Raw genomic sequence first — 17,117 nt, forward strand, 5'->3', positions numbered from 1 at the left:
CCACCTGGTAGGAGCGACCTGTCAGGTAGGACGCAATCCAAGCGTGGGCCGCGCCGGAGATGCCCAACTCGGAGAGGGTGGAGAGGAGGATCTGATGGTTCACAGTATCGAAGGCAGCCGATAGGTCTAGAAGGATGAGAGCAGAGGAGAGAGAGTTAGCTTTAGCAGTGCGGAGCGCCTCCGTGATACAGAGAAGAGCAGTCTCTGTGGTTGAAACACAATACACATTCTGACAAAAAACAACAACATTTTAACAGCATAGTTCACTAAACAATAAAGAGATATACACATTTGATGATGAATGAATCAATCAATGAACCGTCATACAATACTATGAACTACATATATTGAACACCGAAAACTACAGTACCCAGACCACATTGCCATCGGACGTAATGAAAACAGGAAGAATGAGACTTGACACATGCAATGGTCACGAATGAAGAGGGTAGAGATAGAAAAAGGGGCAGCCTAATTTACATTTCTCGGAGGCTCGATGGATTACATCGAAGCCAGAAGCACCCTTTTAGCGGCAAAATAATCTTGCTCGAGGCTTTGTACACTCGGTTTTGTTCCCGGTTGTTCGTACACCTGTGATGGAACGGGCGATGGAGCAACTAAACGAACAGATGAACAGGCTGACCCGCTTTCTGCGTCGCGCCAGGACCGTCGATCTTCCGGAAGGTATAGCCTATCGACCAAAGGACACAAATAATCGACAGATCATAATAGGAGGCTTTGGCTAAATCTATAGCATACTGTATATTAATGCTAATACATATAGTCATTAAATGTTGGAATTACAGTATCATCTTAACGTTTGTCAACAAGGCGGAAGCCAGCAACCCTTGAGGGCACGAGACATTTCCCTGTCTACAGGCTGTATGCTGGATAGGGTATTATGCTAACCATGTAATAGTAATAATATGATATGAATCTAGTGAGACCAACTGATACATACTTTGTCACTGATAGTGGTTGTACATCAGTAGTTATGATGGCCCTAAGTATGAGTCAGTAGCTTCTACATAGAGCGCTCTAAGAGTACTGATTTTAGCAGAGGAAGGTCTTTGTTTTTTTAATTCCACAATTATCAATGACACACCCTCTCCCTGTTGCTCCCCTCACAGACAATGAAACCGCAGTCTACACACTAATGCCAATGGTTATGGCTGACCAGCGTGTGTGCGTCTGTGTGTGTGTGAGGAAGTTGTCAACATTGGTTCCCTGTAGATAATTATCTGACATGTCTGTCTTGTACTTGAAGGTCGGTTTCTGAATTACTCCTCAACTCCAAGTTTGACGTGAACTACACTTTCGGACGAGTCAAGAGAAGTCTACTTCACATTGCTGCCAAGTAAGGAATGTTTAATTTTTATCACTGATTGTTGTAATTGTTCCATTGTTTTGTTAGAAACCAACCAGACGGCATAATCTCTCCAGCATCTATTTTTATCACAGTGGTGTCTCTGTGTGTCTTTCTGTGTGGTTGTGTGTCTTTCTGTGTCTGTGTGTACGCTACATCTATTTGTGTATTGCAGTGCTTGTGAACTTGTTGGTTATTGTGTTGTAGCTGTGGATCAGTGGAGTGCCTGGTCCTACTGCTAAAGAGAGGAGCGAACCCTAACTACCAGGACATCTGCACCTGTCTGCCAGAAACCGGTAGGATATTGGACATAGACATTACTGCATGTTCACTATAGTACTCTGCTGCCCCCCTTTGGTAGGGAGGCAGAATACACCTTTACATTGCAATCACAGATCCCTGCCAGCCCAGTGAACATGGTTTAGTGATGTTGATGATAGTGATAATGTTTACCGTATTATATCTGATACTTAATGAATCCCCCTCCTCATCTTTCCTCCCTATAGACAGAAAAAGTGTATGGGAAGACTACTAGAATACAATGCAGACGTGAACATTTGCAACAATGAGGGACTGACAGCTGTGAGTATCACTGTGAAGTCATGTGTATAGACAGACCAGTACTGCTGTTAAATTCTGTCATATCTCAGGGATGTAGTTCTATTAAAAATGGTGAACGCAGGCCAAGACTGCGTACAGTAAATGCCATTAACACAATAAAAATGTGTGTATACAGTTTACTTATGTTTATGCCTCTAGATCCACTGGTTGACTGAACGGGCGGACTGACCTGGTGCAGCATGTGACTAACGTGGATGTAGAGGATGCCATGGGACAGACCGCCCTTCATGTATCCTGCCAGAACGGACACAAGACTGTGAGTAGATAACACGCATATATCAACCAAGACCTGTATGGAAGTACCAACATTTCCGTAAAACGTTCAGTATACAGTGTTCATCATAGACACAAGGCTGTGAGTGTACAGAACAGGTGTCACTTTTGATGTCTCAGTAGTCGTAAAAGGATTGTGTTCATTTGGAACCTTTGCCAGTGTTATTATATAACCAAGTTTCAAAGTTTATTAATCATAACTTCATGATAAGTTCCATGGTGAATAACATGATGAATACCAGACAGTAGTGTGGATGATGGGTTTGTTTCTCTTCTCACTCTCCCTCTTCCTCATTTGCCTGTGTGTGGTCGATGACGTCATCAGGCGGTGCAGTGCCTGCTGGACAGTGGAGCGGACATCAACAGACCTAACTGCTCTGGGGCCACACCCCTCTACTTCGCCTGCAGGTCACTACGTACACTAGTACAGGAATGATGATGCAATACTTCCTTTCATCCTTCTTCCTATTGTCCACTTAGAATTGTAGATGGAGTATGAACTATTCTTTGTTTCACATTAGTTCGTCAATTGAAATGCAAAGGTGTTGTTTTGATTCAGTGTGGCTGTAAACATATATTTCACGGCATTGTACAAGGCTATTAATGGGAGGAGGAGTTATTGGAGGAGGAGGAAGCTGGTTGATGGAATATGAAGAGACCACAGCCAGACAGCTGTTCAGAGTTATGTCCCAAACTTCAGTAGCACACTCCTATCCCGGTCAGTCCTCTGATGGTCTCTATGCAGCCTGTCTCATTCAGATGATAAGAATAGGCACGAGGAAACTCATCCCTCAGCTTCAGAGAGGTGGAGAATGATGAGGTTCCTATTAATTCAGGACATGACAGTGACACCCCAGCCTTCCTTTGAGTGCTGTGTATTAAGCTCCACATTCAAACACACGCACGCACATGCAGGGGCGCACACACATGCAGAGACACACACATGCAGAGACAAATACACATGCAGAGAGACACACATACACAGAGGATGAGCAGGGTTGGAGACTGCAGTGATTGTATAATCCTCTGATCTTTTGTTTTGATTATGTTTCACTTGTACATTAGTCAGTTCCCATTAAGGAGGCGCAATCTGAAAAGCACTGTGATTAGAACAATTAATCTGTAATGAACTGTGGATAAATGAAATGTTGTTTTACTGTCAACTGACTGCATGTATATCAGTCGAAATTTGGTGCCTGGCTCACCAGCTAATGTACCTGTCTAGTGAATGAAATAATACACTGAACATCTTTGATTTGGTACAAGCCCTTCTCAGATCTCCAACCCTGACTTCAGCCATCTATTGACCACCACCTCTTAACGTTAACCCTTGTCTTCTGAAATGTCATTATGTATTGTTATATAGAGTTTAAACCTTAACCAACACGAACTTGTTATATATTTTTTTAGAACTCTGTGTATGTAAGCCTTAGTCATAGTGGCTAGAGTGTTACACTTAAGTTTACCATTTGTAGGTACGATGATACAGTTGAAGTCGGAAGTTTACATACACCTTAGCCAAATACATTTAACTCAGTTTTTCACAATTCCTGACATTTAATACTAGTAAAAATTCAATGTCTTAGGTCAGTTAGGATCACCACTTTATTTTAAGAATGTGAAATGTCAGTAGAGAGAATTATTTATTTCAGCTTTTATTTCTTTCATCACATTCCCAGTGGGTCAGAAGTTTACATAAACTCAATGAGTATTTGATAGCATTGCCTTTAAATTGTTTAACTTGGGTCAAACGTTTCATGTAGCCTTCCACAAGCTTCCCACAATAAGTTGGGTGAATTTTGGCCCATTCCTCCTGACAGAGCTGGTGTAACTGAGTCAGGTTTGTAGGCCTCCTTGCTCACACACGCTTCTTCAGTTCTGCCCACAAATTTTCTATATGATTGAGATCAGGGCTTTATGATGGCCACTCTAATACCTTGACTTTGTTGTCCTTAAGCCATTTTGCCACAACTTTGGAAGTATGCTTGGGGTCATTGTCCATTTGGAAGACCCATTTGTGACCAAGCTTTAACTTCCTGACTGATGTCTTGAGATGTTGCTTCAATATATCCACATAATGTTCCTTTCTCATGAAGCCATCTATTTTGTGAAGGGCATCAGTTCCTCCTGCAGCAAAGCACCCCCAAAACATGATGCTGCCACCCCCGTGCTTCACGGTTGGGATGGTGTTCTTCGGCTTGCAAGTCTCCCCCTTTTCCTCCAAACATAACGATGGTCATTATGGCCAAAGAATTCTATTATTGTTTCATCAGACCAGAGGACATTTCTCCAAAAAGTATGATCTTTGTCCCCATGTGCAGTTGCATACAGATACTTTTGTACCTATTTCCTCCAGCATCTTCACAAGGTCCTTTGCTGTTGTTCTGGGATTGATTTGCACTTTTTGCACCAAAGTACATTCATCTCTAGGAGATAGAACGCGTTACCTTCCTGAGCGGTATGATGGCTGCGTGGTCCCATGGTGTTTATAATTGCGTACTATTGTTGGTACAGATGAACGTGGTACCTTCAGGCACTTAGAAATTGCTCCCAAGGATGAACCAGACTTGTGGTGCTCTACAATTATTTTTTGCTGATTTCTTTTGATTTTCCCATGATGTCAAGCAAAGAGGCACTGAGTTTGAAGGTAGGCCTTGAAATACATCCACAGGTACACCTCCAATTGACTCAAATTATGTAAAGTAGCTTATCAGAAGCCTCTAAAGCCATAATTTTCTGGAATTTTCCAAGCTGTTTAAAGACAGTCAACTTAGTGTATGTAAACTTCTGACCCACTGGAATTGTGATACAGTGAATTATAAGTGAAATAATCTGTCTGTAAACAATTATTGGAAAAATTGCTTGTGTCATGCACAAAGTAGATGTCCTTACCAACTTGCCAAAACTATAGTTTGTTAACAAGAAATGTGTGGAGTGGTTGAAAAATGAGTTTTAATGACTCCAACCATGTAAACTTCCGACGTCAACTGTGTATTTATATTTTTATATATATATATATATACACTGCTCAAAAAAATAAAGGGAACACTTAAACAACACAATGTAACTCCAAGTCAATCACACTTCTGTGAAATCAAACTGTCCACTTAGGAAGCAACACTGATTGACAATAAATTTCACATGCTGTTGTGCAAATGGAATAGACAACAGGAAATTATAGGCAATTAGCAAGACACCCCCAATAAAGGAGTGGTTCTGCAGGTGGGGACCACAGACCACTTCTCAGTTCCTATGCTTCCTGGCTGATGTTTTGGTCACTTTTGAATGCTGGCGGTGCTTTCACTCTAGTGGTAGCATTAGACGGAGTCTACAACCCACACAAGTGGCTCAGGTAGTGCAGCTCATCCAGGATGGCACATCAATGCGAGCTGTGGCAAGAAGGTTTGCTGTGTCTGTCAGCGTAATGTCCAGAGCATGGAGGCGCTACCAGGAGACAGGCCAGTACATCAGGAGACGTGGAGGAGGCCGTAGGAGGGCAACAACCCAGCAGCAGGACCGCTACCTCCGCCTTTGTGCAAGGAGGAGCACTGCCAGAGCCCTGCAAAATGACCTCCAGCAGGCCACAAATGTGCATGTGTCTGCTCAAACGGTCAGAAACAGACTCCATGAGGGTGGTATGAGGGCCCGGCGTCCACAGGTGGGGGTTGTAAGCACATTCAACTATGTAAAGAAAAAAGTATTTAATAAGAATATTTCATTCATTCAGATCTAGGATGTGTTATTTTAGTGTTCCCTTTATTTTTTTTGAGCAGTGTATATATATATATATATATATATATACAGTGGGGCAAAAGAGTATTTAGTCAGCCACCAATTGTGCAAGTTCTCCCACTTAAAAAGATGAGAGAGGCCTGTAATTTTCACCATAGGTACACTTCAACTATGACAGACAAAATGAGAAAAGAAAATCCAGAAAATCACATTGTAGGATTTCTAATGAATTTATTTGCAAATTATGGTGGAAAATAAGTATTTGGTCAATAACAAAAGTTTATCTCAATACTTTGTTATATACCCTTTGTTGGCAATGACAGAGGTCAAACGTTTTCTGTAAGTCTTCACAAGGTTTTCACACACTGTTGCTGGTATTTTGGCCCATTCCTCCATGCAGATCTCCTCTAGAGCAGTGATGTTTTGGGGCTGTTGCTGGGAAACACGGACTTTCAACTCCCTCCAAATAATTTCTATGGGGTTGAGATCTGGAGACTGGCTAGGCCACTCCAGGACCTTGAAATGCTTCTTACGAAGCCACTCCTTCGTTGCCCGGGCGGTGTGTTTGGGATCATTGTCATGCTGAAAGACCCAGCCACGTTTCATATTCACAAAAAATCTCACGATACATGGCCCCATTCATTCTTTCCTTTACACGGATCAGTCGTCCTGGTCCCTTTGCAGAAAAACAGCCCCAAAGCATGATGTTTCCACCTCCATGCTTCACAGTAGGTATGGTGTTCTTTGGATGTAACTCAGCATTCTTTGTCCTCCAAACACGACGAGTTGAGTTTTTACCAAAAAGTTATATTTTGGTTTCATCTGACCATATGCCATTCTCCCAATCTTCTTCTGGATCATCCAAATGCCCTCTAGCAAACTTCAGACGGGCCTGGACATGTACTGGCTTAAGCAGGGGGACACGTCTGGCACTGCAGGTTTGAGTCCCTGGCGGTGTAGTGTGTTACTGATGGTAGGCTTTGTGACTTTGGTCCCAGCTCTCTAGAGGTCATTCACTAGGTCCCCCCGTGTGGTTCTGGGATTTTTGCTCACTGTTCTTGTGATCATTTTGACCCCACGGGGTGAGATCTTGCGTGAAGCCCCAGATCGAGGGAGATTATCAGTGGTCTTGTATGTCTTCCATTTCCTAATAATTGCTCCCACAGTTGATTTCTTCAAACCAAGCTGCTTACCTATTGCAGATTCAGTCTTCCCAGCCTGGTGCAGGTCTACAATTTTGTTTCTGGTGTCCTTTGACAGACAGCTCTTTGGTCTTGGCCATAGTGGAGTTTGGAGTGTGACTGTTTGAGGTTGTGGACACGTGTCTTTTATACTGATAACAAGTTCAAACAGGTGCCATTAATACAGGTAACGAGTGGAGGACAGAGGAGCCTCTTAAAGAAGAAGTTACAGGTCTGTGAGAGCCAGAAATCGTGCTTGTTTGTAGGTGACCAAATACTTATTTTCCACCATAATTTTCAAATAAATTCATAAAAAATCCTACAATGTGATTTTCTGGATTTTTTCCCCCTCATTTTGTCTGTCATAGTTGAAGTGTACCTATGATGAAAATTGCAGGCCTCTCTCATCTTTTTAAGTGGGAGAACATGCACAATTTGTGGCTGACTAAATACTTTTTTGCCCCACTGTATATATGAGAGCTCAGGCAGATTCTAGAGCGTGTCTCCCAGCAGTGTGACAGTCACTACCAGATAATCCTGACCAGTCTAGCACTAATGGACACAAACTCCTCAGGTAATAAACCCTCTGCTAGACTAGGCTCCCAGCCACACCTGAGGCAAATGCATATGAAAGTGCACTTTTTTTTAGTTTCTAACTAATTTCTCTGAAGGAAGTTTATTCAGGCATTACAACGCAATAAGTGTGTAACAGCAACACCACTACCTTAAAGCTAGTCATTTAGGGGTAAATGTTTCTTCTCTTCCGTATTCACCGTCAGTCTCCTCTCCAGTAGCTACAAAGCTCAGATGAAGAGTCTGCTGAGAATCATCCGGATCTTCTGCCATGTCTTCGGCCTGGGCCCTTCCTCTCCCAACAATGAGAATGACATGGGATACAATGGGATCAAGACGCAGCGCCGCCAGGTCTTTAAGGTCAGTATGGGGTTAGTACTGAACCTGAATTCAGATACACACAGAGATGTAGTACATGGTGTGAATCAGAAGAGGGCATTGAGAGATTGTTCACCATCTATTGATCCCCTGATCCATGACTTGTCCTGGTGCATGACTTTGAGTGTGTGTGTATGTGTGTGTGTTTTTGTTTGTCAGCATCTACCCCACTCTTTCTTTCTCTTCCTCTTCCTCTTTCTCTCCCTAATTTCTCTCTCTCTCTCTCTTTTAACATCTGTTTGTCTCTCTCTCACTCGCTCTATCCCTCTTTCTTTTCCCTCTCTCTCCTCTCTCCCCTTCACTTGCTCCCTCTACTTCACTCACTCAGTCTCTTTCCTTGCCTCCCCCTTTCCTCTCTCTCTCTCTGATTTCCTCCAGCCCGTTGGAGTTGCTGTGGCACTCTCTAGATGAGTGGTTGGTGTTGATCTCCACAGAGCTGGAGAAGAAAAGGGAAGGCCCCTTTCAACTCCTCATCCTCGGAGCGAGATCGCCTCTCTTCTCCTCAAACAACTTGACGATGTCGCCTCCGCCTCCCCCTTGCCGTCTGCACCGTCGCTGCCACCCTCCATGCCCCTACCCCCTTTGCTGGACCCAGAGGTTGATATGGAAACACTGGAGGTATACACGGACGGAGAGGATTTCATCTCTATGACGGCCGAGCGGCTCAGCGCGGTGATCCAGGCCTTCTACATGTGCTGTTCCTGTCAGATTCCACAGGGGTGAGAATTACCTCTGACCTCTAACCCAGGGATGGGCTACTCCAGTTCTTGGGAGTCCTAAGTATCTGCTGGTTTTCACTTTGGCCTGGCTCTTGATTGAACTCAAGTGCACACACCTGATTTTACAGATCTATATTGGCCTCTAAATGACAGTCAGTGTTCCTCTCATAATCTCCTAGTTTCACAGAGATACTTTGTAACTTCCTCCTTCAGATCCCCTCTGTGTGAGTAGGCCTGGGAAATAATGTAGCTTTAATGTCTCCTCTCCACACACACACACACCTTTCCTGGCCCCCTGGCTAGATAATGACATTTTAATTAGATCATTAAACTCCGCCTAATTGAACGGTGAATAGGATCCACTGTTATTGGCCCTATGCTGCTGTAGTAGAAGAAGATGGCTGTGTTTGTCTTTGTGTTCCCAGGCCTGCTCTTCATTAGCTGATAGCTGGCTGTTCCCCTGTCAGGGAAACACTGTTTCAATAATGCAGGTTATTGTGTTTTGGAGAGGGATCAGATCCACTCATTATAATAGACAGATGCTGCACGACTTATCTCTGTGTTGTGTTTTTCTGAAACACAGCTCCTGGTTATGTAGTGAGTGTGTTCATCTTATTATCTTGCTTCATCTTCTCTTTTTGTCTCCCTCCTCCCTCTTTATCTTGCTCCCTCTGTGTTTCCTTGTCTTTCCTCATCCAGAATGACGTCTCCTCGCTTCATAGAGTTTGTCTGCAAGCATGACGAGGTTCTCAAATGTTTCATAACCAGGTGAGTCCTTTGACAGGATCTTACCCAGACACTTCTTATCAATCTCTCTAACTTAACCTGGCGTTTTTCTCTCTCCATTTCTCTCGCTCTCTCCATTTCTCTCTCTCTTTCTCCATCCCTCTATCGCTCTCGCTCTCAGGAATCCAAAGATCATCTTTTCCACTTCCTGTTGGAATGTCCGGAGCTAATGTCCCGCTTTATGCACATAATCAAAGGCCAGGTAAGACCTGTGATTGGCTAGTCTATCAGTCAACTTCCTGGTTGTGTGTGTATCTGCTGTAGCTAGGACATACAAGGGCCAAGACAACGTTTCCATGGCCTCTTATTTGCATGCTATGACAGCAGCTTTCTCTCCCCCTCCCTTTCTCCATCTCTTTCTATATATTACCCTCTCTCTCCCTCTCTTTATGTCCCTCTGTAGTTCTCCCTCAGGGGACTATGTTGCGAGTGACTTTGAAACACCCGTGTCTTCCAGGCAGGATCATTTAACAACGTTATTGCCATGGCGATAACACTTGTCGTAAGTTCCTTTTATACAGCTTGATAAATTTTAAGTGCCTGTTCTAAGTTGTGTGTAGTGTTCCAATCTCACTATTCACTATTCATATTTGAGCGGCGGACGGCGTGCCAAGCCTCGTCACCTCTGGATTATATCCCACCTGGGAACAAGAGCCCCTCGTTTTAATTACAGATTTTAACCTGAAGAAGACTATTCCATCTCCACATCTCCCTCTCAGTATGCACAGGAGCCCCGGGGGAAAACCTCTCTCTCTCATTTCTATCTCTCTCTTGCGCTCTCTCTCCCCAGCTCATCTCTCATAGAGAACAAAGACATTCAAACATTATGCAAATATAAATGCCATTCTTCCCCCTCTGCATTCTTTAGACACTGTATTTCAACACTTGAGGCTTTGGAACCATTGGTTTAGATTTGAAAGTGTAGAGAGAGATAATGAGTTTTGGGAAGTGCTGTGGCTGGTATTTAGTTAGGATAATTATAAGACATAATACGTCCTTTGAAGTCTTGTAATACATTATAACTGCATCATAATGCACTATACCTGCAGGCTGTATGTGAAGTGTTATTGTTTGTTCCCCTCGCAGCCCTTCAAGGAGCGCTGTGAGTGGTTCTATGAGCACCTATTGGTAGGACAGCCAGACTCAGACATGGTCCATCGACCTGTCAACGAGAACGGCATCCTGCTAATCCAGACTGACCATCCTACATCCCCAAATGTCTTACACTCCACCCAGCAATGTATCAGTTTGTGTCTCTTTCTCAGTGTTTCTCTTTTCTCTCAGAGTCCATATTCAGCAGTAGCCATGCGATGTTCTCCAAATCTACCAATGAGGAGTTCAAACAGGGCATCGCCGTACGATTCCATGGAGAGAAAGGAATGGTGGGTATTATCAGTGTCTATCTGACCTAGGTTCAAATAGTATTTATTTTCTTTTAAAATACTTTAGTTTAGAAACTCATGATTGAACTTGCCTAGCGCAATGGAAACAATGGAATAGTTCCCAAAATGCAAAGAGAATAGGGTACCATCTCAAATGACCCGTGCTTAGTCCTAGCAACACTTTATTAGTACAGGAAACGGTCCCATTTCAGCCCATGCTCATTTATCAGTAGACCTTTAGTTGACCTGTGACCTTTGTGGCCAGGGTGTGGTGAGGGAGTGGTTTGACGTCCTGTCCAATGAGATCATCAATGCAGACTACGGCCTCTTCACCCAGTCAGTGGACGGTGAGACACCTTTCGATTGGCTGATGAGATGTTTTTTGTGTGTGTGTGTGTGTGTCACAGGCACCACGTTCCAGCCCAACAGTAACTCGTCAGTGAACCCTGATCATCTGAACTACTTCCGGTTTGCAGGTCAGATCCTGGGGTTGGCTCTTTACCACCGTCAGCTGGTCAACATCTACTTCACCCGCTCCTTCTACAAACACATACTGGGTAACACACCTCACACCCACGTTCCACAGTGGGTTGTTAACATGATGTAATGTGCGTACAGGAATCCCAGTGAACTACCAGGGTGTATCCTCTGCTTGAGCAGGTTGTTACATTTGTAACTGGGTTATAATAGAGTTGTTAGTGTTTTTACAGGGATATTACAGTGACGCTACAGAGTTGTAACAGTATGGGTGCTGTCTGTGTGTCCAGGCATCACAGTGAACTACCAGGATGTGTCATCCATCGATTCAGAGTATGCCAAGAATCTTCAGTGGATCCTGGACAACGACATCAGCGACCTGGGACTGGACCTAACCAGCTCTGTGGAAACAGACTTGTTCGGCGCCATGGAGGAGGTGCCACTCAAACCTGGCTGGACTAGTTTCATAGTCACCCAGGACAACAAGGTGAGCCAGCCGATCACAGAAGGAGGATCTGAAACTCCTAATTCCTAGCATTTGTTTTGTTGCTCTCAACATCAACTAGGTGAGAATAGCAGATGATTGACAGGTCAAACAGAAGGAAGTTGTGATGTAGACTGCACTCCCTGTATTCTCTAACACTTATGACCTTATATGATTAATATGTAATGTGTATATGATGTGCATGCTTGCCTGTGTTTGAGAAAGTTCATTTGGAATTTGAGTGTGTAGTACCACAGGTGGCCTGCAGGTGGTAATATTCTGTAAGGAAGAAGCCTGTGAAACGAGACGTGTTAGATGGCTGCCCAAAGATCAATCATACTCTACATAGTGAATGTTCCCTATATAAACCTCTCTCTCTCTCTCTCTCTCTCTCTCCTCTCTGCTCTCTGCTCTCTGCTCTCTCTCTCAGGCAGAGTATGTCCAGTTGCTGACAGAGTTGAGGATGACTCGAGCCATCCAACCCCAGATAAATACTTTCCTGCACGGGTTCCACACCTTCATTCCCCCCTCCCTCATCCAGCTCTTTGATGAATATGAATTGGTTAGTGTCCTTTTCTTCTCTTCTCCTTTTGCCTGTGTTCAACTCCCTTCTTTACCTCTCCTCTCTCTCTTTTCCTCTCTTCTCCTTTTGCCTGTGTTCAACTCCCTTCTCCTTTACCTCTCCTCTCTCTCTTTTCCTCTCTTCTCCTTTTGCCTGTGTTCAACTCCCTTCTCCTTTACCTCTCCTCTCTCTCTTTTCCTCTCTTCTCCTTTTGCCTGTGTTCAACTCCCTTCTCCTTTACCTCTCCTCTCTCTCTTTTCCTCTCTTCTCCTTTTGCCTGTGTTCAACTCCCTTCTCCTTTACCTCTCCTCTCTCTCTTTTCCTCTCTTCTCCTTTTGCCTGTGTTCAACTCCCTTCTCCTTTACCTCTCCTCTCTCTCTTTTCCTCTCTTCTCCTTTTGCCTGTGTTCAACTCCCTTCTCCTTTACCTCTCCTCTCTCTCTTTTCCTCTCTTCTCCTTTTGCCTGTGTTCAACTCCCTTCTCCTTTACCTCTCCTCTCTCTCTTTTCCTCTCTTCTCCTTTTGACTGTGTTCAACTCCCTTCTCCTTTACCTCTCCTCTCTCTATTTTCCTCTCTTCTCCTGTCCCCTGTCCTCAACTCTCTTCCCCTCACCTCTTTCTCTGCTCTCACCCCCTCTTACCCATTATCTTTTATTCTCCTTCTCTGCTCTCGCTTGCTTGCCTAGCGGGATCTGACGTCTGATGCAGGGATTGATTGGCCTTGTCTGGCTCAGGGGTGTCAATGGGATGTTGGGGTCACCTTGAGGCCTCTCGCCATCGCCCAGCTCAGATCAGATTTGTTTCTGTGTGTGTCGGCAAAATCCATGTCCTCACTAGTCCCTGGATCGATAGGGTACCATGGCGATTATCTGGCCCGCCGTGTGTTATTGGACATGTGTGTGCAGTCACACGGTCACACGGTCACAGCTCGCCTGCTGACAACACTCAGACTCAGTGGGGAGGAGAGTTTAGCTCTGTTTACCACTGGACCACCTGTGTTCAGTTGCGTTAGAAAAACACCCTTGTTTCTTTGTCAACATGATTTTGAATAGAAGAAGCATTAAGTTATGTTTTATAAGTCTGTTGTATATGATACAGTTGAAGTCGGAAGTTTACAGACACCTTAGCCAAATACATTTCAAGTCAGTTTTTCACAATTCCTGACATTTAATCCCTAGTAAAAATTCCCTGTCTTAAGTCAGTTAGGATCATCACTTTATTTTAATAATGTGAAATGTCAGAATAATAGTAGAGAGAATGATTTATTTCAAGTTTTATTTCTTTCATCACATTCCCAGTGGGTCAGAAGTTTACATACACTCAATTAGTATATGGTAGCATCGCCTTTAAATTGTTTAACTTGGGTCAAGCATTTTGCGTAGCCTTCCACAAGCTTCCCACAATAAGTTGGGTGAATTTTGGCCCATTCCTCCTCTGACAGAGTTTGTGTAACACAGTCAGGTTTGTAGGCCTCCTTGCTCGCATATGCTTTAACTTCCTGACTGATGTCTTGAAATGTTGCTTCAATATTTCCACATAATCTTCCTTCCTCATGATCCCATTTATTTTGTGAAGTGCACCAGTCCCTCCTGCAGCAAAGCACCCCCACAACATGTTGCTGCCACCCCCGTGCTTCACGGTTGGGATGGTGTTCTTCGGCTTGCAAGCCTCCCCCTTTTTCCTCCAAACAGAACGATGGTCATTATGGCCAAACAATTCCATTTTTTGTTTCATCAGACCAGAGGACATTTCTCCAAAAAGTACGATCTTTGCCCCCATGTGCAGTTGCAAACCGTAGTCTGTCTTTTTTATGGCAGTTTTGGAGCAGTGGCTTCTTCCTTGCTGAGCGGCTTTTCAGGTCATGTCGACATAGGACTCGTTTTGCTGTGGATATAGATACTTTTGTACCTGTTTCCTCCAGCATCTTCACAAGGTTATTTGCTGTTGTTCTGGTATTGATTTGCACATTTCACACCAAAGTAAGTTAATCTCTTGGAGACAAAACGCGTCTCCTTCCTGAGCGGTATGACGGCTGCGTGGTCCCATGGTGTTAATACTTGCATACTATTGTTTGTACAGATTAACGTGGTACCTTTAGGCACTTGGAAATTGCTCCCAAGGATGAACTAGACTTGTGGAGGTGTACATTTCTTTTTCTGAGGTCTTGGCTGATTTTTTTTTTCCCATGATGTCAAGAAAAAGATCACTGAGTTTGAAGGTAGGCCTTGAAATACATCCACAGGTACACCTCCAATTGACTCAAATTATGTAATTTGAGAAGTTTGATGCCATTCTGATGTCATCAGAAGCTTCTAAAGCCATGACATCATTTTCTGGAATTTTCCAAGCTGTTTAAAGGCACAGTCAACTTAGTGTATGTAAACTTCTGACCCACTGCAATTGTGATACAGTGAATTTTAAGTGAAATAATCTATCTGTAAACAATTCTTGGAAAAATTACTTGTGTCATGCACAAAGTAGATATCCTTACCGACTTGCCAAAACTATAGTTTGTTAACAAGAAATTTGTGGAGTGGTTGAAAAACAAGTTTTAATGACTCAAACCTAAGTGTATGTAAACTTCCGACTTCAACTGTACATGTGTCCTGACTACTACTCCATTTAACCTCTGTCTGGTCTTGTCTGGTCTTGTCCTGTCTTGTCTCTTGCTTGCTGCTGCTTTCTGGGATGCCAGAGATCGATGGACTGGCACAGAATACACCAGTGGCTATGACCTGGGGGAACCTGTCATCCAGGAGAGTTAGCTCTCACCGGGCAGGACTCTTTTTAATGTAACTCCACCTCATCAGAGAGCAGGACACTGTTTACTGGAACAATTCCAATTTAGAGAGATGTACCACAGGCTTGGCTGATCCTACAGAGATCTTAACACCTCCTCCCAGGCTGGCTTAGTGGTTTAAAGCTGATTCTCTTGTCAGATTCTCTTATCTCACAGTGGTTTTCATTTGGTGTAATGTGGATTCTCTTGTCTTGTAGTGGTTCTGGAAGGTGGTAGAAAGCCTTTACCCAAGAGGAGAGGGTCCTACTGTTGCAGTTTGTCACTGGCAGGTGAATTTCTAATTAGTCAGTGTGTGTGTGGCAGGTGAGTTTTTCACATAAGGCCATTGTAAGATCTGATCAATAATCCGTCACTTACTCTCACTCCTGTCCTGTCTAATTCCTTTCTCATGTCCCTGTTAGTTCCAGGGTACCTCATGGTGGCTTTGCCTTTCTGATGGGAGGTAGTGGTTTACAGAAGTTCACTATTGCCTCTGTAACATACACATCAAACCTACTGTCTACCTCCAGCACCTGGTGAGGACCGCACTCATGTATATGCTCACACACATGCGCTCACTCGCTGTCACCCACTAGAGAGAGCAGCATGCTGACAGAAAAAGCACTAGAGGGCAGTATGGTTCCTCTGTCTCCTTTTGCTTCTGTGTGTGTGTGTGTGTGTGTGTGTGTGTGTGTGTGTGTGTGTGTGTGTGTGTGTGTGTGTGTGTGTGTGTGTGTGTGTGTGTGTGTGTGTGTGTGTGTGTGTGTGTGTGTGTGGCTTTAGTGCACTGGTATAGGAGAGGGAAAAACAGGGAGGGGTTTCTGCATGTTGGATAGAAAGGACAGGTACTGTAGTTCTCATCGCTGTAGGTCTATACTTTGGCAGGTAGAAATCACCACTGTACTGTATACTACAGCAGCTGGATATGAGACATAATGACATGCCATCAATCTGCAGTGAACCACAAGATACTACATTGACCATGATGTTCCTCCCACAGCATCAACATGATGAAACTCCCAGAATACCCCAGCCAGGAGGTCCTGCGGGACAGGCTGCTGGTTGCACTGCATTGTGGGAGTTACGGGTACAACATGGCGTGACGCTGGCTGCAGCTACGTCTCAGCGGGACTCCTTTGGTCCATGCACACGTGTGTGTGTGTGTGTGTGTGTGTGTGTGTGTGTGTGTGTGTGTGCGCATTGGCATGGACACACATCAGTGCAGGGAAACCATTTAACACTTCCTAATCCAGACATATTTCACCTACCCATGTGGCATATTTCACCTAACTATGTGGCATATTTCACCTAACTATGTGGCATATTTCACCCAACTATGTGGCATATTTCACCTAACTATGTGGCATATTTCACCTAACTATGTGGCATATTTCACCTAACTATGTGGCATATTTCACCTAACTATGTGGCATATTTCACCTAACTATGTGGCATATTTCACCTAACTATGTGGCATATTTCACCTAACTATGTGGCATATTTCACCTAACTATGTGGCATATTTCACCTAACTATGTGGCATATTTCACCTAACTATGTGGCATATTTCACCCAACTATGTGGCATATTTCACCTAACTATGTGGCATATTTCACCTAACTATGTGGCATATTTCACCCAACTATGTGGCATATTTCACCTAACTATGTGGCATATTTCACCTAACTATGTGGCATATTTCACCTAACTATGTGGCATATTTCACCTAACTATGTGGCATATTTCACCCAACTATGTGGCATACACCCACTGGCTCCAGGTCATCTACAAGTCCATGCTAGGTA

The 17,117-nt window shown here is 43.8% G+C and overlaps 1 pseudogene; it reads left to right on the forward strand.

The window, feature by feature from the left end:
* The first annotated feature begins 541 nt into the window (after positions 1-541).
* LOC115142147 (E3 ubiquitin-protein ligase HACE1-like) lies at positions 542-16,694 on the forward strand (annotated as a pseudogene).
* The last annotated feature ends 423 nt before the right edge of the window (positions 16,695-17,117 follow it).

The sequence above is a fragment of the Oncorhynchus nerka genome, linkage group LG14, assembly GCF_034236695.1.
Source record: "Oncorhynchus nerka isolate Pitt River linkage group LG14, Oner_Uvic_2.0, whole genome shotgun sequence".
NCBI lineage: Eukaryota > Metazoa > Chordata > Actinopteri > Salmoniformes > Salmonidae > Oncorhynchus > Oncorhynchus nerka.